Source organism: Periplaneta americana, chromosome 10 (genome assembly GCF_040183065.1).
Source record: "Periplaneta americana isolate PAMFEO1 chromosome 10, P.americana_PAMFEO1_priV1, whole genome shotgun sequence".
NCBI classification, from domain to species: domain Eukaryota; kingdom Metazoa; phylum Arthropoda; class Insecta; order Blattodea; family Blattidae; genus Periplaneta; species Periplaneta americana.
Genome location: NC_091126.1, coordinates 65,394,196 through 65,417,978, shown reverse-complemented (window position 1 = coordinate 65,417,978; position 23,783 = coordinate 65,394,196). Strand labels below are relative to the sequence as shown.

The 23,783-nt window shown below is 36.5% G+C and overlaps 1 protein-coding gene and 1 long non-coding RNA gene across 2 annotated transcripts in view; one reads left to right on the top strand and one right to left on the bottom strand.

Annotated features, from left to right (window-relative positions):
* Positions 1-23,783, bottom strand: part of LOC138707752 (allatostatin-A receptor-like) — an 882,364-nt gene that overhangs the window by 175,470 nt on the left and 683,111 nt on the right. The gene's annotated exons all lie outside the window — the stretch shown is intronic.
* On the top strand, positions 465-2,939 carry LOC138707753 (uncharacterized). The gene is made up of 3 exons (XR_011334351.1): positions 465-562; positions 975-1,080; positions 2,187-2,939. It is a non-coding gene; the product is annotated as an uncharacterized lncRNA (long non-coding RNA).

The following is a 23,783-nucleotide window of genomic DNA, read 5'->3' as shown; positions in this document are numbered from 1 at the left end:
AATGCCAGACCCGACTGGTACTCGAACCCAGACCGGTCAGCCACCACAGGTGTTAGCTTGAAGTTAAGAGCAATAGATATCCTAGGTCGCAGTGCTTTGTTGTCGTAGAGCCTCCCTCCCGAAATTGAAAGTAATTAAAAATTTTGAGCCGTGCACGTCGACTCGGGCAGCTCTTCAACACCTAGCGTCATCTATATTATCGGCATATTCCCGAATGTTCTCTCCTAAAACGGCAAGGATTTCTGGGTAGACAAGAGAGGAGGAAATAAGAGGTTTCTTGTACAGGCGAGTAGTATTGCATCGACCATGGATAAATATATAATAGGACAGGGGGGTGCAACTTGATTTGAGTTATTTACAACGTGAACTGAGAGACATCTACCGACATTGGTAAGCAATAAGTCCTCGTTCCTTCAATAATTCCTCAATAGATGGCAAACAAATCAACAAATCGAATTCTGCGTCGATGTTTTGCGTACCGTTGTGTTTTCATTCCTATTTCAACGTGGTTTGGGTAATATTACTCAGAAGTTTTGTGCTACACGTGTTTTCTTCTATTGAGGTAAGATGATATTTACGTACTTATTTTGCAGTGGAGATCTGAGATTATAAATGAAACATAATGAGCACTTTTTGTGTTATTTATGTATTCGTGTCTTTTGTTAACGTGTGTTACATGTGTTCACCTATGCTATTCTGAGAAGGAGGTGATATTTAGTACTTATTATTTTACAAATGGAGATTTATTTGCTGAAATTATAAATATAAGTGAATAATTATTGTGATGTAGTTTTAACACATTGTGATTGAAGTTATTGTGAGGTGGCATGATTGATACGTTTTAAGCAAACAATGCACGAATTAAACACATAATATGTTTAATTAACTTAATTGATTAACATAATATGTATTTATTATTTAATTACTTATTAGGGATGTAAGAAAAATCACTGTAGTATTGTCTGTCATTCCAGCATGTCCCAGAAAACCTGGGTAAAAACTTGCTCTGTGCCTGGTTGTCTGGGGTCAAATAGAAGGGATTCGGACTTACCATTTTTCCACTTCCCGAAAAATGTTGAGGTTAGTAATATTGATTACTTAATCTATATTCCTTTAAATTACTCTTGTATTTGTAACTACAGAGAGTAATACAGCAATGTTTTTTTAGGCGAGTCCATTTTTATATGCTAAAACCTAACCTAACATTTAAGCACGTGATTAGCTGTGCAATATTGCAGTAGTCAAACATGTTTTGTGATAATAACAATATCAATAGTAGTTGCCCAGATCAGCTACACCAAATAAAGTGCAATCTTCTATTGCTTCACAGGTTTCTGTGAGATTTATACAGTATAATGTAAAACACGTGGTTTTATTTTGCAGCCACAAATACTTTCAGCATAAAAATCGTTTAATGCTTACCTGTACGGTATATTCTAATGCATTGTTATAGCCCGTCTCTCCACTTCTTACAAGTATAACACTAGAGAGTTTAAGAACGCAATACTAGAGAAATAGACAATTTCCCTAGTAACCTAATTAAGTCTGGCCCCTCATATGTTATGTTGGTAATAAATTAGTAACATTGTAACAAATACGGGAGGAGCTACAACAATACATAAGTATAAAGAGATGTCATAGGATTTTTATTTTGAAATTATTTGTGCTTGGAAACTAAAATCACATGTTTATGACTATTTAAATCACACAGAATCCAGTGAAACAAGAGGAAACTGTGTCTCTTTTGGTGTAGCTTTTCAGGAAAAATACCATATTAAATATAAAAATGGATCAAAAGAAAAGGTTCTTATTTAGTACTGTCACTAGACAACCCTACTTGAAATGAAAGTATCTGAGAATGCGCAACAGTCTTTTTGCATTTGCATGTACAAACTTGTGACTACTCCCGTTTCACAAATTGTTGTTGAAAACAAAGCCGGCATTGTCAAAAATGCCTAGAAATTCTACAAAGTAACTACCTAATTGCATATTTTGCTAGTTACATAATCATAGACCTAGAAAGAGACTCGATCTGTATGATATACGAGCTTAGAGTTTCGAACAGTATCATAAAATTCGTAGTTCTTAAATGCCCCAGAATATATAATAGACCCAAGGTTGTATGATACTAGAGTAGGCCTATTCTATTTACTGGTAATTCTAATTAATACTTCTACATTTTACAGGGCTGTACATTGGGCAGAAAGTATAGGTGTAACCTATACCGAACATACTGCTACGACACTGTTCAACAGAGTAGTATGCAGTCGTCACTTTTCAGAGACTGATTTTAAAACAAAAGAGAGAAAAGGTCTCAACTGGTCGGCAGTTCCATCTTTGGATGGATCAATCACAAGCGCACATTCAGACTCACAGTCGAATTACCCTTCATCCGCACAACTTTCTTAGCCTTCATCCATTCTATCAACTATACGACTTTTACCAGAAAATGAACTTACCCAATTGTCTCCTCAAAAAGACCTCAAATTCCTACAACCCTAAAAAACCTATCAAAGAAAGTCCACAGGCCTGTGTCCCTCCTCCTTTGCCAAAGAACACATTCCAGTCCCACCAACACCAGACATATATTACTGTTTTCATATAGCATGTCATTGTATCAGTTTGTTTTCTAGTGAAATTACAGAAGTAGCACATAAATAAACATTCTTCGACATAAATATCTCATTTCCTCACAATAAACATTGTACTTTGCTGAGAAAAATGTGTTAAAATGGTTTATAATCTTGAACACTTGCATAGTATACGAATTTAAACAATTTTTACTTACAAATGGCTTTTAAGGAACCTGCTGGTTCATTGCCTCCCTCACATAAGCCCGCCATTGGTCCCTATCCTGAACAAAATTAATCCAGTCTCTATCATCATATCCCATCTCCCTCAAATCCATTTTAATATTATCCTCCCATCCACATCTCGGCCTCCGCAAAGGTCTCTTTCCTTCCGGCCTCCCAACTAACACACTATATGCATTTCTGGATTCGCTCATATGTGCTACATGCCCTGCCCATCTCAAACGTCTGGATTTAATGTTCCTAATTATGTCAGGTGAAGAATACAATGCGTGCAGGTCTGCGTTGTGTAACTTCATTTTCGTGTAACTTCATCCTTCTTAGCCCCAAATATTTTCCTAAGAATACAATTATTACATTGCTAAATATTCACCAAAATGATTCTAGAATTTCATATAGGTTTGAACCTATTTCATGAGTGATAAAATTTGGAAACATTGGTATCAGTAGTGTTTCAGCAAGGTCTTGGAAAATTTATCGGTTTAAAAGAATTTCTAACACCAAACTAGTAATGTAAATGTAATGAAGTGCCATTAATTAGAATCCATAAGATTTTGACTTCACTTCAATATTATGGTAGTTAGTGATAAAAAATGTTAGTTGTAGATTCCACATGCTCATGACTGCCCTTAAACAGTGTGGAGAAATGTTGCAACTTGCTTTGTCTTTGATTTTGAACTATGGCTACTTTATTAATAGTTTTCGTTGTTCTCTGTTATGACCAGTTGCATAAAGTGTGGTTATATGAGAGTAAATTAATTTGAATAGAGAGAGAAGAAATTTGCTGCTTTAGGTTATGGCCCTTGTTGGCTATTTTTAAATCCACCATTGATTGGCATATACTTACAGTATAACCCAACTTTACAATTTATGCTCTTGATGTTTAATGTTTCAGGACTCCTGGAAGATAGGTCGATATACACATCTGCTTTTGCCACTGAGGTTGATACCCTGTTCGACAGTTTCAATGGAGTCACAGTATATCCTCAACATAGTAAGGATCTGTGCTGTAGACTTAGCAGTACCAGCAAACATTTAGAATATTGAAAAAAGGCTGAAGAATGAGCACTACCTGGAGATATTGCTAAGGTTCATACAGTCTTCCCTGTACATGCCACACATGTCCCTTTGAATTTCACTCCTTTAGCCAATAGAAATCGCACAACACTTTGCTGCTCTTCACAAGTTGACGACAGTAACATGCGCGTCATCTTTGTTGCGTAGTTCATGCTTCTCTTGCTAGAGCTGCACATGCAAAGAAATTGTGTCTGTAGCGAAAACTTCAAACAATATCTCGGTGAAATGTGAACATCCCAGCTGGAATACCAATGCAGAAAAAAATTATTGTGCGTTACTTTCCACTCTACCTCGTATATATAAATACCAATTCATACATAGGTAAATCAATTATCTAGCAATGTAATCCCTAATAGATCTGTGTAATCGACAATGTACTGTGTATTCTGATATTAATAGAAGTATGTAAATGTAAAAGAATTGTAGTATGTAAATGTTTGACTCACAGAGTGTGCCCTGTTAGTGCATGAATAAAGTGGCTTTTAAAAGCCAGACGAATGCATAATAATAGTAATAATGATCACTGAGAGTTGTTCCTTATATTTTGATAATTTAGTAATAATACCTGTACAATATATTTTGTGTTCTTTGTGCTTCTTCAACATTCTTTTATGTTACTTTACAAATAAATATTTCTGGAACACTATTGTGTCTATTGTGTTCATTTGTAACTACGCTTGCTCTGTCCGATCCATATTGTGCTGTAGAGTAGGAGGCGGCTGTGTGAAATATGAGGGTAGTATGGATGTGTGGAGGGAGATGAGTGAAATTTTGGTTAGGTTTCGAGAAAAATGCAATTTGCAGAGTTAAAATTATCCGTGACTTTTCATTTTTATGTGGGGCAAGTTTATAACCATCATCTTTCTCAAAATTCATGGTTTAGTTTAGTTTCACAATTACAAATAGATTTTTGTGATGGTAGTCATTCTCGCATTTTACTTTTACTCCATTTCCTAATTCAAATAATATAAGCTTCAACAGATTTCATGCTAAAAAGTTGACATTTTTACAGCATATTCTGACAAGTATGGTTAACAAAACTGCTGAGACTTTTTTTGGGTAAAGTAAATATTTTCAAAATTAATATGTGAAATATTTAGTCAGACACAAAAATTGAATTAAAGATTTTTAACTCTCTGCATTCGAAATTCAAATTATGGATCTGCTGTTAAATTATATGTATCATAGACATATGCATGTCCATTTTTTGTCAGACCAGTAACATATTTTGTAGAAATAGATGTTTTAAAATAGGTGAAAATAAAATAATAATAAACTCTAAAGTTTTCACCTGGTACTGCTGGAACTTACGGACATTAATACTAATAACAAGAGGTTCCTGAATATAGAAATTAAGTCGCTAGCTTAAAAATGTAGAAGGAAATTTAAATCCCTAAAAGTTCCCTTTCCATTCCTTCCCAAACTGAAATACCAAGCTGAGAACTATTGATTGTTGTTACAGGCAGGTGGGCTGGGAAAGGAGGATAAAATTATAATCAAAATGCAATATAAATAGTTCTGTACATTGTAGTGATTTTTTTTCAAATAGACCTTCGCCTTTTACAAGATATATATGCAATATTGTATATTATACAATAAAAAAAAAAAATAAAATTTGCATTCAAACATTTCCACCAAAAGTGAAATGTTTTAAAAGAAATAATTCATTCTGTACTAGTAAATAGAATGCTTGGTATAGTAGTGAACGTAGTTACCGACACAGCAGTAGAGGTGGGTGGTAAAATGCTGTTACCGTTTTGTTTACAAAAGACTACAGATGGCTCTACGGTCGTCCTGGCAGCCTATGTTGGCATTGTTTTAGCATTGAGCTGCATATCTATCTGTTATTTGTCTATGTAATAGGATGCGTAACTTACTGAGTTTCCCGTCTCACACGCTAGAGGCGCTAATGTGGAAATTGATCTTGCTGCCATCTCTTGTCTGGAGGCAAACTTATTACATCTAGCAGCACACCAAGTGACGAAAAGAAAAACTAATTACTCCATGCATTCAGCAGCGCACCTGGGGGCGAAAAAATTATACTATACAGAAAGTATTCCCTCCCACCCACCATTCTCAAACTAACCCAATTTAAAATAAAACATTTACTCTTTTATTTCTCACATCATCTTCCACTGACAACTCTTACTAGAGCCAACAGGAAGACAAGAGACATCTATTTTATACTACCGAATTAAAATATAACCAATCAGAGACAGAAAAGAAAGCAAAAGATTAGATAAATGGGATTGCATTCATTGGGTATTTAGTGTACAGCACAATGGAAAATTCTGCAAATCTACCTACAGTAGATAATTAAATTTATTATATTACTAACTATTGTTTTACAATACATTCAACAACACTGTATTTACAACGTCCATAAACATCACTGTTTAACATACACTGCTTATACACACACGTAATATCACTTTGTCGACTTCTTTGCAAGTTTCTGACTGCCATCTTGTCTTCTTGAGCAACGTCTCGAACGAATAAATAGAGAACGCTGGGTAATCTACCCAACACGTAGTTATAATGTTCACCACCTACGACGTCGGACATTGGTTTTGTTATTTGGTCCCCCAGCCGTAAGATGGTGCTGACCGCAGTTTCGCATCTTATATATTTATCCGTGGCATCGACACTCGGAAACTCGCCTTCTGCTTAGACGTATTGAGAAGTTACTCGGAAACTCGCCTTTGTCTAGACCAGTCATTCAGTATTATTTATCGTGACGGGGAATTCGTCTTTGCCTAAACATGTAGACAAGTTACACTCGCGATTTTTTTTTTGCTTAGACATGTAGACCTGTTATTCAGAAATTACTTATCGCCCAGATCACATATATAACAGATTGCTCTTCCCTATGTTAAAATCGGTAGCACTTTGAAGAGAACAACCGCCAGGATCGCCACTCGTCCGCCGTAAACGAACACGAGATGGCAGTACAGTCGCTAATGCAATTCAAATGGGAGTTATGACGTGACTCTTTATGTAACAACTAGATGGCAAAAGTTGTTACCGTCAAATCCTATAAGACCGACAAAATCTGGGTATATATGATCTAGGCTTTTCGTTACTCGGAGATTCGACTTTGCGTAGAGATGTATACGAGGGGCTTTGGAATTGTGCCGCGGAGGTTAATATTGGATTTGTATTGAAGTTTCGAGAACGTGGAAGTTATACGTTGGCTACTATGGGTTATTCTGGAAGGATCCAGATTGTAGTAACATGTATTGGGTATTTAGAGATTCGCCTGTTTCATAAAGTATTAGCTAAGGTTCGCCTGTTTGGTAAAGTGTTATCTTGATGTTTTCTAAATTCTTTGAGACATTTCCTCCTCTCATTAGTCTACGATACGTTTGTAATAGTATAATATTGTACAGATATGTGTTAATAATTTATTGGCAGCCGAGTTCAGATTGAATACGGCTTTGAGCCTGAAGTAATGTATTAGGTTATATTGTACTGATTATAATCGGCCATTAATTCTCATTTTCCATTATCCCATTTAGTTTGATATTGTTACATCTTTTTCATTATTAATTCTTCATTATTTCATGTCAGTTAATCTCATTGTATATACTTGTATCCTTTTACATATTTAATTAATTATATGTTATATTGTAATATCCAACCCACTGCGCAACTTGATCAAATCCACATCACCTTTACCATCTGACCTAGTAGCCGTGCCCAATATGCGGTGAGACGTCGTTGCGTTTCAATTTCAAGGATCCTTTGAACATAATTTAGCATATAAACTATACTTCACTCAAGGACTATCGATGACCCTCATACATGATATGAGAGAAATTTTTCACAATACCACGAAGGTTTTCAAATAATTCAATTATAAAAATGGAATTAAATGAAGCTAAAACAAAAGAGCGTTTGGCGGAGATTCACGTATTGAGTACATACTCATATGAATGAGCGAGAATGAAAACACGTAATTACACACACTGCCTTGAGGATGTGCAAATGAAACATGGGTAGGAAAGTAGGGAATCATTTGTCATATTTTTTTGAATTTCAGTCATATATTATATGAAATGCCCATTCATACGTAATGTCTTATTATACATACAGCTTTCAAATAAATAAAAACAAAATGTTTAGATTAGATACGTAGGCGTGAAAATTAATTAAATGAAAATATTTATTGTATTGGTAGCTATCCGTAAACCTATAGGGGCGTTATCTATTATTTCCTGTCATTGTTAGTTTACTGTGTATAAATTCAGTGAAAAGAAATGACAGACTTGCACATCAAAGCGATTCCAACATTGCAGTTTTTAATTTCGCTCTGTTGTGGAAAAACGTAGTATGTAAACAACTGACATGTTTATTACTTGATCTGTCGAACCGAGTTTATTTATCTCTCATACCTGCAAGAGTTTTTTGAAGTTCTCTAATTAAAATAGAGTCATAAATTAATAAGTTTACTTGATGTGACGTATTTGCTACCGGCGTAGCTGGGGCGGTATCGCGTTTGCCTGCTTACCCGGAGTTGTACTTGCGTGTGGGTTCGATTCCAGTTTAGTCTGATTGCCTGGTTGGATTCTTTCCGAGGTATTTCCCAACCGTAACGTGAATGTCAGATAATCTATGGCTAATCCTCTGCCTCTTCTCGCCAAATACCATCTCGCTGTCACCAATTCTGTCGCCGCTAAATAACCGAGTAGTTGATACAGCGTTGTTAAGTAAAATATAATTTATTGTGTAGATTATAATACCTCGTGTATAACACTTGCAACGGTCCCTCACTACACCAGTGTTTAAGTAAGGAAACTGAAAACCAAATAAATTCAGAAAAAAAGAAATCTAAAAAATTACAATATCTCCCTTTATTATAATTATCTCTTAAATAGAATTAGCAGCAAACTTTGAACAATTAATAACAAGAATATTCACTTTAATTATAAGCTTTCTCTTAAGTAGAATTAACAGGAAACTTCCAACAATAAGTAACAAGCATATCTCCCTACATTATAATCTTTCTCTCAAATAGAATCAACAGCAAACTTTCAAAAAATAAATAACAAAATTATTTCATCCAGCGGCAAACCCTTTTTACATATCTGTTATAATCTTTCTCTCAAATAGAATTAACAGCAAACTTTCAAAAAATAAATAACAAAATTATTTCATCCACCGGCAAACCCTTTTTACATATCTGTTAAAATCTGCTATCCCACACATAACCCATCTCATAATCACAATCTCCAAGTTTCCGGTGTATACTCATCACCAGGCTTCGAAACTTCGGACCCGATAGAGCAGTTCAGTGGGAAATCCGCATAACGGCGTACTGAGTATAGTGGTAAAGCGTACAGTGGGTGGGGGTACTGTAGAATGAATGCTAACAAATACGCAAAGGAAAGCGCTCTGGATTTGAAGGTTCTGACGAATAATTTGGTTTTCAAACAAACCTATTTTAAAACTATGTCTGAAACTATTACACGGTTGGAAAGTCAGAGCAAGAGATGCCGGAAGCCCTCAAATTAATTGAGGAAATGACACAGAGAATTAATGAGACATCAAGTACACCGGTACTGAACGTGTAAAACAGAAGTGGAAATCAATTTTATGTAAAAATAACGGATATGGAACATTGTGTAATATAAACAGCAAATTAGTGGACAAGAGTCACCCGAGAATAAATGACTGTCTCTTAGAGACTGCAATGATGTTAGGTTTCTTTGTTTTGCTCCTATCACGCAGCTATTCACAGTACAAACTGTGTTTGCCAGATAACCGAAAAAGATTTAGCCTACGTTTGAGACACCCAAAATGTATCTTGTAGTATATTGTAATTCGGTACTGTAACTGCACTTCGTAAAGACGACGAATAGGATAAATGAAAAAATTAAAATTTCTACATGTTTATTTCCACCATTAACACTGTGTATAATTAAACACAAATGCTTATAAAAGACAGGAGAATAAATGCTTTTCCACATTATTTTGACATTGTCATTGTGTAATGTATATTTACTTTCAGAATGTACATGTGTGTGTTTCCCCATACTACCGTACTCTAGGCTATTCTAAACAGCAACGTTGTTACCTCAACACATCTCTACCTTTCGCTACCTACAGCGAGTCAACAACCTATAGTACATGCACAATAAACTTATTGTATCGGGTCCAAAGTCTGGAAGCCTGCTCATCACATATCAAAGGTCAAGTTTCGGTTGAGTTGATACGGCCCCTCTTAACGACCCGTATCAGGCCGAGTCTCCAACCGATGTCGCGTTCCAACCGTCATCTCCACGACCATCCTCCTCCCCTCGAGCATTCAAGTAGGAGGTGGAAGTGGATCGACGCATGCGCACCGAAATAGTTAAGTTTGATACACCGGAAACCGTTTTATAAAGATACATATAGAGGAAAGATAGCCGAATTTTCATTCTGTCGGATTACAATATTAAAAATCCAAACATACCGTGACACACTGTACAACATGAAATTAGCCTTTTTTTTTATAAAAAAAATGTGTATTTCATGTATTTTGTGGTCGCAAAAACGAATCTGCAGTTAGTTTTTGTCCAGCACGTACTGTTTCCTCAAAATAAAGAAAAATATTTAATGTCAGTGAAGTGTTGCACTACTTTCACCTTATGGGATGAAACATGTCACTCAATGTACACTTTCCTGACAGACACCTGGACTTCTCTCCAAAAAACCTTGGTGCTGTAAGCGATGAACACGGAGACAGGTTTCATCAAGAAATGTCTACCTTCTAAAAGCGCTTCAGTGTAAGGTGGAATGAAAGTATGCTGGCTGAATATTGTTGGTCACTCATCAGAGAGATTGCAATTTTAATTTGTGAATTTTGGCCAAACAAAGTTTGCTTTATGTGCTAGTGTAACAAACTTGTGTAAATAAGTGAAGTGCGTGTACCATAATAATGGTATGTGTTAGAAAATTTTGGTTTTCAGAAATGAACTCAGCACTTCTCATCTAGTTAAAATTACATAGTTTCATCTAAAGGAAAAAAAAGAACCAAGTTTAAATTTGTTGTCCAGTGTAATTAATGTACTTGCATTGAAATAAATTAATGAATTTAGTTACACAAGATGTTTAATTTATTCATTAGGCCTACTCATCACAAAATATTGATATGAAATTAAAGGTATGACTTTTGTGTAGATTAAAACGAGAAGATAAAATCCGGCAAAAATTCAGTGGAATTTTAAAAGAGAATCTTAGTTTAAAATTAGTACTTAATTTATGGAGAATATGTTACTTTCTATTCTATGTGTAATTGTGCCCCTGTCGCCAAGTCTGAGGCAAGACGGTACAAGGCCACCGGCGTAGCTCAATCGGCTAAGGTGCTTGCCTCCCGAACCGAGGTTACGCTCGGGTGCGGGTTTGGTTCCCGCTTGGGTTGATACCTAGTTGGATTTTTTCCGGGGTACGCCAATCGTAAGGCGAATGTAAGGTAATGTATGCCAAATTCACAGCATAATCACACCAAATACTATCTCGCTATCACCAATCACATCGACGCTAAATAACCCAGTAGTTGATACAGCGTCGTTACATAACCAACTAAAAATACGGTCCACCTGTCGGTTTTGGATTTAAAAATGCCACAAAGGCTACCTGTATAACTTGCACAATTATCGCAAATATAGGACGTACAATGGGCCAAAGCAAACATAAGTGCCAAGGGTCAAGCCAACCTGTCTATTATTCGGACGCAATTTTTAGAAAGCCCTATGATGTAAATAAATGCATTCCACTTCATAAATTTCGTTGATGTTTTTATTTTAGAACTTTTTTTTCATTAAATGTCGCAGTATTTCACATTCACAGTAAAATAATTCTCTTTTTCCTCTAAATAGTTTTCTTTTCTTTTTTCTTTGTATAAAAGAAAGCAATCCATGTTAATGAATTTAAATACAGGGACATCACTTTATTTTTACCAACATTTTTAACATTAACCTGGCTATACTCGGAAACACTGTTGCCCCCTTCCATTACAGGAGTTTGATGTTACTAGTGCAATATGTAAACAAATCATTTTACTAGGTATAGGAGGAGAGAAAAGTAGTGTATCCATTTATATTGTAGGGAAATACGGTATTACGATTTTCAGTTTGATCATCACTTTTACGGAATTTATCAAAATACAGTAGAGTAGTAACATTATTTAAAAAAAAACTAAACTTTTCAGGCGGCTATGTTCGTTATGTAATGTCTACTTTATTTAGCATATTAATTATTGGTGTTGACATACAATATAGAGAGTGCATTTAAATTGAGGGGGTCATAAGTAAAGGGCTGTAAGTGCACTTAAATTACTTTTGAGAAAATGGGGTTTAAATATTTAAGCTTTCGTAAAATCGGTGAAATTTTTATTTAAATTTTAATGTGTGATGCGATTAAAATATCCCTTTGCCACTAAAAGTTTAGATACTTTAGCTTACACTGGATGCACTTAACTCATGTTATTACAAATGTGACTAGCATTCCTTTGCTTCTAGCCACCTCAATTCAAAATAAGCTAATCTGAATTTTTAAACAAGTTGCTGAACATAGTTGCCGTTCATTACAATGCAGCCTTCAATTCTTTACGCATATTATTAAAAACATTTTGAAGCATATTCTCTGAAATTGAATTTATCGTTTCTTGAATATAATTGTTTAGTACGATATTATTAATACAGCCTAGGTTCTTTCTTCTATAGAAAACGCAACCATATTTATGAAGCTATACACTGCAGTATTTACTTCACTGCTTGAAGACTTTGAATGCAACAGCGGCCGTAAGTTTGTGTGTCTGACGGGAGCAAGGACATTAGTGAAGGGGTGGGAGTGAAGTACATTCAGAAATGCAGGTACAATAAAAATGCAAGTAAAATAAAATGATGTCCCTGTACTATTATAGTCACAATCATGCCATGGTATGAAAGAAAAATTTCACAACCTCGAACGGGAATCGAATCTGCGACTTCCTGTACTCCGGTCAGGCGCTCTACCACTGAACTATCGAGTTCGTCTCACGCCAAAGGCTTGGAATTATCCTTTCATACTGGCGACTCTGTTATAGAGTACTGTCCATAGCGTCTGATCTAGTCAGCACTGCTTATGGGCGTGAAGAAACTATACAAATGTAATCTTCATCTTACGATGTTTGTGACTATAGTAGTATTTAAATTCATTAATATGTCACATCAAGGGACGTATATACGCCACTAAACATCGTAAGATGAAGATTATAATCCATGTTATTGTTTGCTTGTTGAAGGTCAATCCTGGTTCATTATAGTGCGAAATAATACATATTCCCTAATAGATGGTGTGAATATATTTTGCATAAGTAAAGCCGCATATTCATGAAACAAGTTTGCCACGCGCGATCGCCTCTCGTGGCAATCTCGCTTGTTGTTTGCCTCGCGTTTTTTTCTTTTGGTAAAGAAGCAAAAACGCGATGAAGTGTGAGCCACCAATTAGTGCGCGGTAATTTAGACGTTAACATGGAGTTTCGTGATGGCATGTTTACCAACGAATAGACCATAAAGAGCGAGTTAATTACTGTGAGACACCTTTCAACGCATCCAAAAACGAACTGGAATTGGCTCATAGGTGAGGGAGCCTCGCCTTCTGTGCCCGAGGTTGTGGGTTCGATCTCGGCCCAGGTCGATGGCATTTAAGTGTGCTTAAATGCAACAGGCCCATATCACTAGACTTAATGGCATGTAAAAGAACTCCTGGGGGACAAAATTCCGGCACACCGGCGACGCTGATATAACCTTGGCAGTTGCGAGCATCGTTAGATAAACCATATATTTTTTTTACTCATTGAAGTTCATAAACTGAAATTTATTCCTCTTATTTCACGCTCAGTAGTAGCCTGGTGTTCCTCTGTGTGCGGTTTCGTTGGGAAAATTTTGTCCTTCACACTACCCCATAAATAAAAATCTTCTTCTGTCATTAGCTGAAGAAACGGCGTTAAAATTAGTCTGAGGATAAAATATTACACCTATTATTCTCCTCGCACTTATTGCTAATCACTAGACTTCGTGGAATTGCCACGAGAATCGTAAGGTTTACTACGCACGCGGTATAGACTGTATGAGAAGGATACGTGCAACGAATGGAGTTTGCCTCTGATGTAAACATTGAGCAGTATACTGCGGTTACAATAAAACCTGTACCCTGCAATCAAGAAATATAATGAATTATCATTGAAGTAGCAAATGTCTGAACATGTAAATATACAATTATTTTATAGTGAGATATTAACTCTTAAAATTTAATGTAATATACTCACATCATCCTTGAATATGTGCATTGCAGTGAAGAGTTACGTACATTTTGAGCGACTGCAAAGTGAACCTCCTCCGATGGTCACTCAAACAGTTTTTATCAAACGATTTAATACGTGCATATTTGAAGAACGGAAATTCACTACTTTTTAGTACATCAACTTCAGACGTCTTGTCGTGACCTGATAGTACATCATTTATAATACGAAGTCGTGAATAGGCAGAATTTTTAGCAATAATGTTTCTCAACTTGCATTCACTTTTTCTGACATTAATGAATTGTTATGTTGGATAACGGTTTGTGATACTTTATACACTATATTAAGGGCTTCTGAGAGTTGTAGTTTACACGATTCTAACAGGGTGATACTTTTGTACGCGATTTTAAAATTAGAATCATTGAACAGAATATCTTCCAATAACTGTTCAGAAGGCAATGATTTTACAGTTGCAACAGCGGAACTGTCTGTGCTATCCAATACATCAATTACCTCCATTATTTTCCCGTAATATTCTGCATAATAATTTACAGCACACAACCACGTTTTCCAACGGGTCAAGACTGGCTGCGGAAGTAAGGGTATTCCAGGGGAAATTGTTTGGAACAGCAACACTCTCATTGTAGCATGTTTGATTGAATTCTTGTCTGCACTGAATAAATGTTAAGCTTTGACTATTCCAACCACAGTAATGAAAAAACAAGTGCTTACATAGGTATACATTAGCTGTAGCTGCTCTATCTATTTGGACCGGTCACAACTCTTAACATGAACTGCTTATACTACGAGACCGGGCGGTCGCTCACCTTCTCTATACTACCGTACATCGGCAACCTGATTGCATGCTGCGTGTGGCAATTCAACGAAGTCTACTAATCACATACACATTTTCGGGAGGGTTTCATGCAAAATTACTTTTGTTTATTTCGGAAGAACAATACCGACAATTTTGTTTCTTAACACGCCCATTCAGAAGATACAAAGATTCGTCTGAGAAGAAAAAGCGTCGGATCAATTCCACTGCTGTGAAATGAATTCAGAAACCATTTGTAATAATACTCTCTTTGAACCGGACCACCTTCTCAGAAAGCATGAACACATGTGTACTTCCAATTGATGAGCCTACTCGAATGAGTGACAAAATATTTTCGCGATATCAAGCTTTTATACAAGTGGAAGGATGACACTTTCAACATTTTACTGTAAGGAATGTTTCATAATCCATTTCTGCTTTCGCCATTGTAGGTAGTACTTTACCGGCTGATACTCGACATACCTCTTGAGAGCTAGATCCCATGCTACGGCAGCCATATACGTGGTGTAACACAACCTCACCGACAAACTTTGAGGAATGATAGATCACACCGAGAGGGTAATTTTTTGTTAAAGAACAATGCTCTATGACATATCCTTCATGAGCTATGCATCCTTTTTAGAAGCGCATTCCACATCACGTATGTTGCATAAGTGTGCGCATTAAGATCTTATCATCTCTGTTACACTGCTATAGTTTGTTAATGGTCTGTCTGGTGCATCTTCAATCTGTTTTATAATTCAACAATCCAACAAAACACTTCCATGCTTAACAGAGTTGTATGATGAATGCTGCTACGATATCAAAAATGTAATGAGGTACTGTAACAGGGTATGTGATTTTAACAGCTGTTGTAAATTGTCAGAACATGCATGGAAAATTAAATTTAATTTCTGTAAAGAAAGAATACTAGACATCTAACTTTTGGATGCACAGTTCCTAAAGGACTTGTCATCGAGCTACATTCCTGAACAAAAAATTATCCTCTCTGTGTAACCAATTATTTCTCAAAGTTTGTTGGTGAGGTCCTTTTACACCCTGTATATTAAGGACTCTGTATAATCCGGGAAAAGTGTTGACTTACTAAGTACAGTAAAAATAAAATATATATTTTTTATGTAAACCTTCGTTTCATTTGCAAGCATTAATGTGACGAGGCGTATTCTACGTTGCAAACATGCTTCGTTTCAGCTTTTAGATTTTTTTTGTCGTTTATAGATTTAGTGATCCTTAATAGTGAGGGAAGAAATATTCACAGCAGAAAATAACTACTTTTAAATGTATTCTTTTTGGGAGGCATCTGAAAAAGAAATGTGACGTTGTAACACCTTATCTTCACATATTGCATTATGTAGCCAATCATAGTCGCTCAGTCGACCATGGTTCAGATTACGCATGTTTTCTGATTATATTGTTAACTTAATGGCGTTCTATCGTTTCTCTCATGTCCGATACTAAAGCTATGCTTGATTAAAAGTTCAGGGAAGGTCAGTCAAGTAATTTATCACAAGTAAATTAATGTATGGTGACTACTTCCATAAGAGAGATTGACTGCTTCATGTTTGTCAAAATTCGAAGCGCCGAATTGCCTGATATGGCATGACATTTATTGTAATATTTATTTTCCTCTAGTAGTCGAGAGTATTAGTAGAGAACGTTATGGAAATAATGATGTTGGACGAGTCCATCGCGAAAAATAGCAAGTGCATAGTGAATTCCAAAATGTTTTCTAAGCACATGTTGCGGAAGCGAAGTGTTACAGCCTATTGGAAAACATAATTTCATCATTTGGAATTTTTATAGGAAAATGGATATCGTACTAAATTTTTAGGGCGGATGGCAATCAAACTGAATACAGAAAAGACTGGTTCACCACACATAACTCGGTAACAGCTGTTGTATTGTGTATGACTTCACACAAATGACATGTCGTTATTGAGCAATATCATATGTATTTTTTAATCAATCGCAACTAATTAGATTTTCTATCAAGAGCGAGACCATTTCTTAAGATTTGTAATACGTTATGAGCTTAGAAATATGCGGGTTTTTCAAAGGTGATGGTCAATAATTTACAGATGAAAAGTACAAATTGAAAGAAGCAAAACGGCTCCAATAAACTTTGGTCCGAAAATTAGCCGTTGAAGAGACATTCCTTTAGGCCAGTGATGTCAAAGCAAGCGCATTTTTCGGACCTTGACGTCAGAGGCATCAAGCGCTAGGTATGGAAGGAGGAAGAATTATGTATATGAAGCGGGCTGTTGGATTAAGAAAACAGTGGTGCACAAATTTCAAACGGAGCGTGAAATTTTATGTCGTTTTTATATGGCTTCTTTCTATTTGATATTTTATTTATTGTCTATAAAACAAAAGTACTAACACGAATTTCTTAATATTCCATTTGTGTTTTAAGTGTTAATAACATAATAAAGAGTTAAGAAGGAATATTCACATAAATTCCATAGTAGTAAAATTATTATACTATGCTAAGTGAATGAAACACAACATTCATAAGTGATATTCCAAACATAGAGATTGAATATGACATGATAAGTTGGAATTTATATTGATGGTATCTTTAGCATTATAAAAGTAATCAATAAAGTAATCAAAACAATATTATAGTACAAAGCAAAGTTACCTAGGTATATGTTTGAACTGCAACAAATATTACACAACAAAACTCTTATCGCATTATGTTTTTAAGGTGATATTGGTGCGCAACTTCTTATCATCAGAATATTAAATTATTTTCTCGAATTCTGCTGAAGCTATAGAGCTGACGCTTTTACAACACATGGACACACATCTTTTATTTATGATGGAACAGTAGTTGCTTTGTTAATTCATTTCCTTACAAACATTTCCCATGCGAATATTTTCAAAATTTTCAATACACTATCTTCAGTATTACGTATTTACGATATATTAGATTTACGAAAACATTGTTTTAGTACCTATAAGGCTACTAAATAAACATATCTGGAAATTTCACTTCTCTGTAAAAAAGTTGAGAAAATATTCATTTTGAATAAAAAAAACATACTTGTGAAAAATGAACATTGAAATTAAAACTTACATTCTTATAATGCACTTATACTTCTCTGACAAATCTAAAAGTTAACATGGGTACAGTTTTAATTAGTTCTCTTCCCTTTATCCATTGACTCAGTATTGGCCATCCCTGTATATAGCTCGACCAAGCGGCATATAGTACCTCACTCGTCTGTCTCTTTCCTTTCCGTTGTAAAGCTCTGGGGCTATTCTGAGCTCTAAAGCGCGAGCTTGCTCCTATGGGTATCAGTTGACATGACTGCTATAGGCAGAGGAGAGCCTGTACCGTGCCCTCCTAGGTCACCGGATATAAATCCGCTTAAATTTTTATGTTTGGGTTCATGTAAAAAGCCTGGTTTACACTTCTGAGGTGGACATAGGCCTACTTCAGGAATTGCGGTTTCGGATTGAACGTACCTTGCAGCAAAAAAGGAATGATCCAGGACTGCCTGAGAGGATTTGTAACTCTCTACAGAGAAGAACACAACGTTGCGTTCAGAGGCATGGAAAGCATTTTGAACACCTGCTCTAGGTATAATTCAGTTAGGTTAATTTTCGGACCAATGTGCATTGGAGCATTTTAGCTTAGGTTTTTTGTAGTATTCCTCTGTAAATTATTGACCATCACTTTTGAGACATTCTGCATTTCCCACAAGATTTAATTTTTGATTGAAGAAGAAATTGGAAAACGTATTTATATATCTTTCACGTATTCAATTTTATGCTACTTCCTTAACATGTTTCGGCCTGCTATTGGCCATCATCAGAACTGGTTGTTGCTGGTGGTCTTGGCGTGTTTTTTTATTTCCTGTGGGGGTGTGTTTGTGTAGTGTAATGTAGAGTCAGAGGGTGTGAGTCACATTTTTCAAAGTGATATAGTATTAAAAGTTGTGTAATCAAGATGTATATGTGAAAAAGAATTCATGCAACTTTCTGTTGTTTCTTCACTTCTTGTTGAGTGATACAAATATGATGTTCAGCATTATTGAAATACGAGGACGGAAAGGGAGAGTCTGTTTACAGAGGTAAGGGGGGAAATAAGTAGTCTATTACAGAAAGTACTTGTACGCATGCGCATTAGCTAACACAATTCAATTATTTACCAGCAAACCAGTTGGTAACTTACGTCAACATTCTCCAAGAAGTAAACTAACTCTATACTCTCTCAAAATCGAAGTGTTAGAATTTGTGTTCACATTTCGACTACTACTACGACGACAAATAATTCTGTATAGTCTGGAGCTAAATTAAGTGGTAAGTACACTCACGGCCATTACAAACTTGACTTCAATTTGTGAATCATGTAATAATGTCTTTGAATCCAGTGTTTCTCTTCCATAAGATAAGCCTACTTACAAGGAGTTGTATTGAAAAGTACGCAAACGAACATTTTGTCAATAGGGATATCCTGAACTAGCACCAACAGATAGCGCACGTGTACTTTGAGGGATGCGCTTTGCGTGTGCATTTGTTTTTCAGTATATAAACATTGAGAATATACGTAGTGTATTAGTATATTAAATACTCTTAAAAACAACTAAAATGGCAAATTTTTGTTATGTTGCTATATGTAAACACCAGGGAAAGCTTTTTGTCTTCAATCAGGTTCAGAAATATTCTGAATATATGCTTTAAATCTTAAAAAATATAAGTAATTAAATTGCACCTCGAAAGTGCTAGCTATTAAATAAAAGTAATTACTTCAAGTAAGGAATTGTTGACTACAGTTTCATTTTGGAAGAGGAAAAAAAAATTAATAAAAACATATGCAACCTCGACAGCGAACTATGTTAGCTTAGATTATACGCAGTAGTTGTAGGAGTCTCCGAAGTTTACGCCTGCAGTAAACTCTCGATAAACTGGGATGTTTATTATCCAACCATCTGTAGTGGAACCCATTTCGTGAATAATGTTTTAATGTACTGTACCCTAATTATTAAAACAATGTTTTAACTTCAAATTTTCAAAATCATCCTACATAGTATTCAAAACTGCATGTCCTTAACCTACAAAACGCGCGCCTAATCGTGATACTATTGCGATCATATTATATCATCCTATTAAAAATTGCATTTGATCTTCCTGCAACTCCAGAAAAAATACAAGGAATTTAATCTCGATAGTCCCTTCCCTATAAAAAGAAAGACATTGGTGGCTGCATATCCTGTGTTTAGCATATGGTTCTTAAATACTAATGATTAAAGAGGGCAATATTCACCTTCGACATCCCGGTAGTTCCTATTTTTTATTCGTGCATCTAGTTCTCAAAGTTCTCGTTTAGGTTCATGAACATTCACTTTACTCGTATCTATATTCTGCATACTGCAGATTTCCCCACCCATCTCGAGGAATCGCTCATATTATTCAGGTTTACGTTATTATTTATTGTAAATTAAATTAAATTATGAGATAAGAAAATATTGAATTACATTAAATTGTACTAGGTTATACAAAATGATTGTAAATATAATTTTGACAAGCACAGAAAACCAACAAGCGGGAAAGCGTAATCAACTGTAGCATATGACATAACATAGCTCTACAACATGTTGCGTCGCATGGAACGCTCCTGCCATCTAGCGGTAAAACTTCGCATACGATATCCCTATTCACGGCTGAAACATTTTATGTGTTATCTATACGTTTTCATCGCTACTGTCTAGCGCTCCCCGCAGTTGTACGAGTATGTGCAGTACTGAACAAAGCATTGAGTAACTAATCTAGAGGTAGGGTTTACCTTCAGTAAAAATAATAAAATTACTTGAGGAAACAAGGAATGGTATTATACAGATCTTAGATTACACATATCTCTGCCGGTCAGTGGCTGTTAAATTTCAAGTGGCTTATCTTACAATATGGGCGTCAGCATATTGAAAAGCATTACAAAATTCCTGTCATCGCCTGACTTTCCCACCGCAAATGTGACGTTGCACAGAGGCAAAGATAAAATACGAGATCTGTACAAATCTAGAAAATGTCGCTATGAATATCGTGCTGCCACTAACACGGATCGCTGTGAAATAACGCTTATAATGTCTGACCGTGAAAGGACCGGGCCCAGGTTGAAATCCTGTTTGGGAAAAATTATTGGTTGGGGTTTTTTTCTCAACTCATTAAGAACAAATGCTGGGAAACTTCCCGGCGCTGTACCCTGAACTCAATTCGCTGGCATTATCATCTTCATCTCACTCAGACGCGAAATAACCATGCCAGTTGACATAGCGTCGTAAAATAAACCAATACAAACACGAATTTAAGTTGATTATGGCAATCAGGATAGTATGGAGGCAGATACGAGAGCTAAAATGTCATCTGAATCAATTTTATGAGAGCCAAAGCCCGCAACCCCTATCTTCCTTGCAGCAAATCAACGCAGTTTTATTAAACATCATATACTCAAACGTTATACTAGAGCACCAAGCGTTCAGCCATATCAGAAAAATATTGAAGTAAGCGCCTTACATCATTCTTGACGATCACAGAGCGCGCGTATATCAGACCTACTAATCCACGAGAGATGAAATGCGGGAGATGGGAATTTATTATCCTTTTTAATGATAATAATTATGGTTGTGAGAAGTTAAGGAATAATTCTATCAATTGGACGAAAATGTACATTATAGGCTACACGAAATACTTGCGATCGCCTCTAAATCCCGAAAATTATCGCGTCAATGCTGGAGAGCGGATATTGTGGACCATTTAAGTAAGCCGCAAATCAAGATTTCAGGTACAGCTCCCTGTAAAGTTGATTTGAATAATTTCGAGGGAAAAATTGTTCCGGGGCCGGGCATCGAACCCGGGACCTTTGGTTTAACGTACCAACGCTCTACCAACTGAGCTACCCGGGAACTCTACCCGACACCGAACCAATTTTTCCCTCTTTATCCACAGACTTCAAAGTGGGCTGACAACCGTCAAGCAACCAACTTCGAGTGCACACTAACTCCGTGTGACTTAAATTTTGGTTTTCTGTTAACAAACAGTGCCGTGTATTATGCAAATCAAGATTTCAGGTATAGTTCCCTGTAAAGTTGATTTGAATAATTTCGAGGGAAAAATTGTTCCGGGCCGGGCATCGAATCCGGGACCTTTGGTTTAACGTACCAACGCTCTACCAACTGAGCTACCCGTGATCTCTACCAGACACCGAACCAATTTTTACCTCTATATCCACAGACCTCAAAGTGGGCTGACAACCGTCAAGTAACCAACTTCGAGTGCACACTAACTCCGTGTGACTTAAATTGTGGTTTTCTGTTAACGAACAGTGACGTGTATTATGCAAATCAAGATTTCAGGTATAACTGCCTGTAAAGTTGATTTGAATCCCGGCTTCGATGCCCGGCCCCGGAACAATTTTTCCCTCGAAATTATTCAAATCAACTTTACAGGGAGTTATGCCTGAAATCTTGATTTGCATAATACACGCCACTGTTTGTTAACAGAAAACCACAATTTAAGTCACACGGAGTTAGTGTGCACTCGAAGTTGGTTGCTTGACGGTTGTCAGCCCACTTTGAAGTCTGTGGATATAGAGGGAAAAATTGGTTCGGTGTCGGGTAGAGTTCCCGGGTAGCTCAGTTGGTAGAGCGTTGGTACGTTAAACCAAAGGTCCCGGGTTCGATGCCCGGCCCCGGAACAATTTTTCCCACGAAATTATTCATTTAAGTAAGCCATTGGCAAAAGCAGCTACATCGTACTCCTGGAATCCTTTGTTCCTTGGTTTAGAATCTAACATTTTAAACATATGTAACAACAGTTAGAAACCATAAAAAATCGAGGAAGAAAAGTGGGTCGAGTTGCAAGAGAAGTTAAATCCTTTCTTTTTTCCTCGGAGAAGGGCTCGTAGGCAGCACTGTAGCCTTAGGCTTATTCTGCAACCTCCTTTATTAGAATAATTTTTGAAGTCCTTAGGACCGCTCATCAAGCACGATTCACTGTCTGGTGTTATCTCATCAATTCAGCTACAACATCCAGGTCTGGTGGAGTCTGCGTGAACAGGAACGCCTCTCCGTCTCCCTGTGTTGTGCATCTGCAGCCTCTTCAGATCGATGGCATCTGTTCTCACTTTACGCGCATGACTCTGCTGCATCCTTAACCAGAGAGACACGTCGGCGATTCCACGAATCACAAAGGCGCCATCTATTTGAGGGAGCTACACTCCCCCCTGCCCTGTCTACTGCAGTCCGCTGATTGAAGCCTCTGCAGCATTTCTGGGATATGTGCAGCTCCCGCAGACAGATGTCACATATAGACAAATGCTGGAACCACGTCGGCCATGTCCTTCTGGTCAACCTGTAGCTATTGAAGATGATTAATGAAATTGTGCTAATGAAGGCGAAATGAGTCCGTGGTCCAACGCGAAAATTACCCAGCAATTCTGATTCAAGTGGTTGAGGGAAAACCTCGGAAAAAACCCTACCAGGTAACATATCCCAACCTGGGTCCACTCGTTTCACGGTTAGGCAGGCTGACAGTTACTCCACAGCTAAATCAGTATGACAAAATAGCAAACCTCAAACTTCAAGTTGAAAAAGTAGCTACATCCTTTTTTCTTAACCATCAGAGAAATTTATTTTAATTTAAATAAAATTATAAATACACGTGAGTAGGAGAAAATAATGTTGACTACACTAGAAAGAGCTTTAGGCTATATTATTAACATAGTAGTTTTATATTAACAGATTCGAGTTCATTGATTTATTGTATCTGCCTTTTCGAAGACCAGCTGTTACTTTTC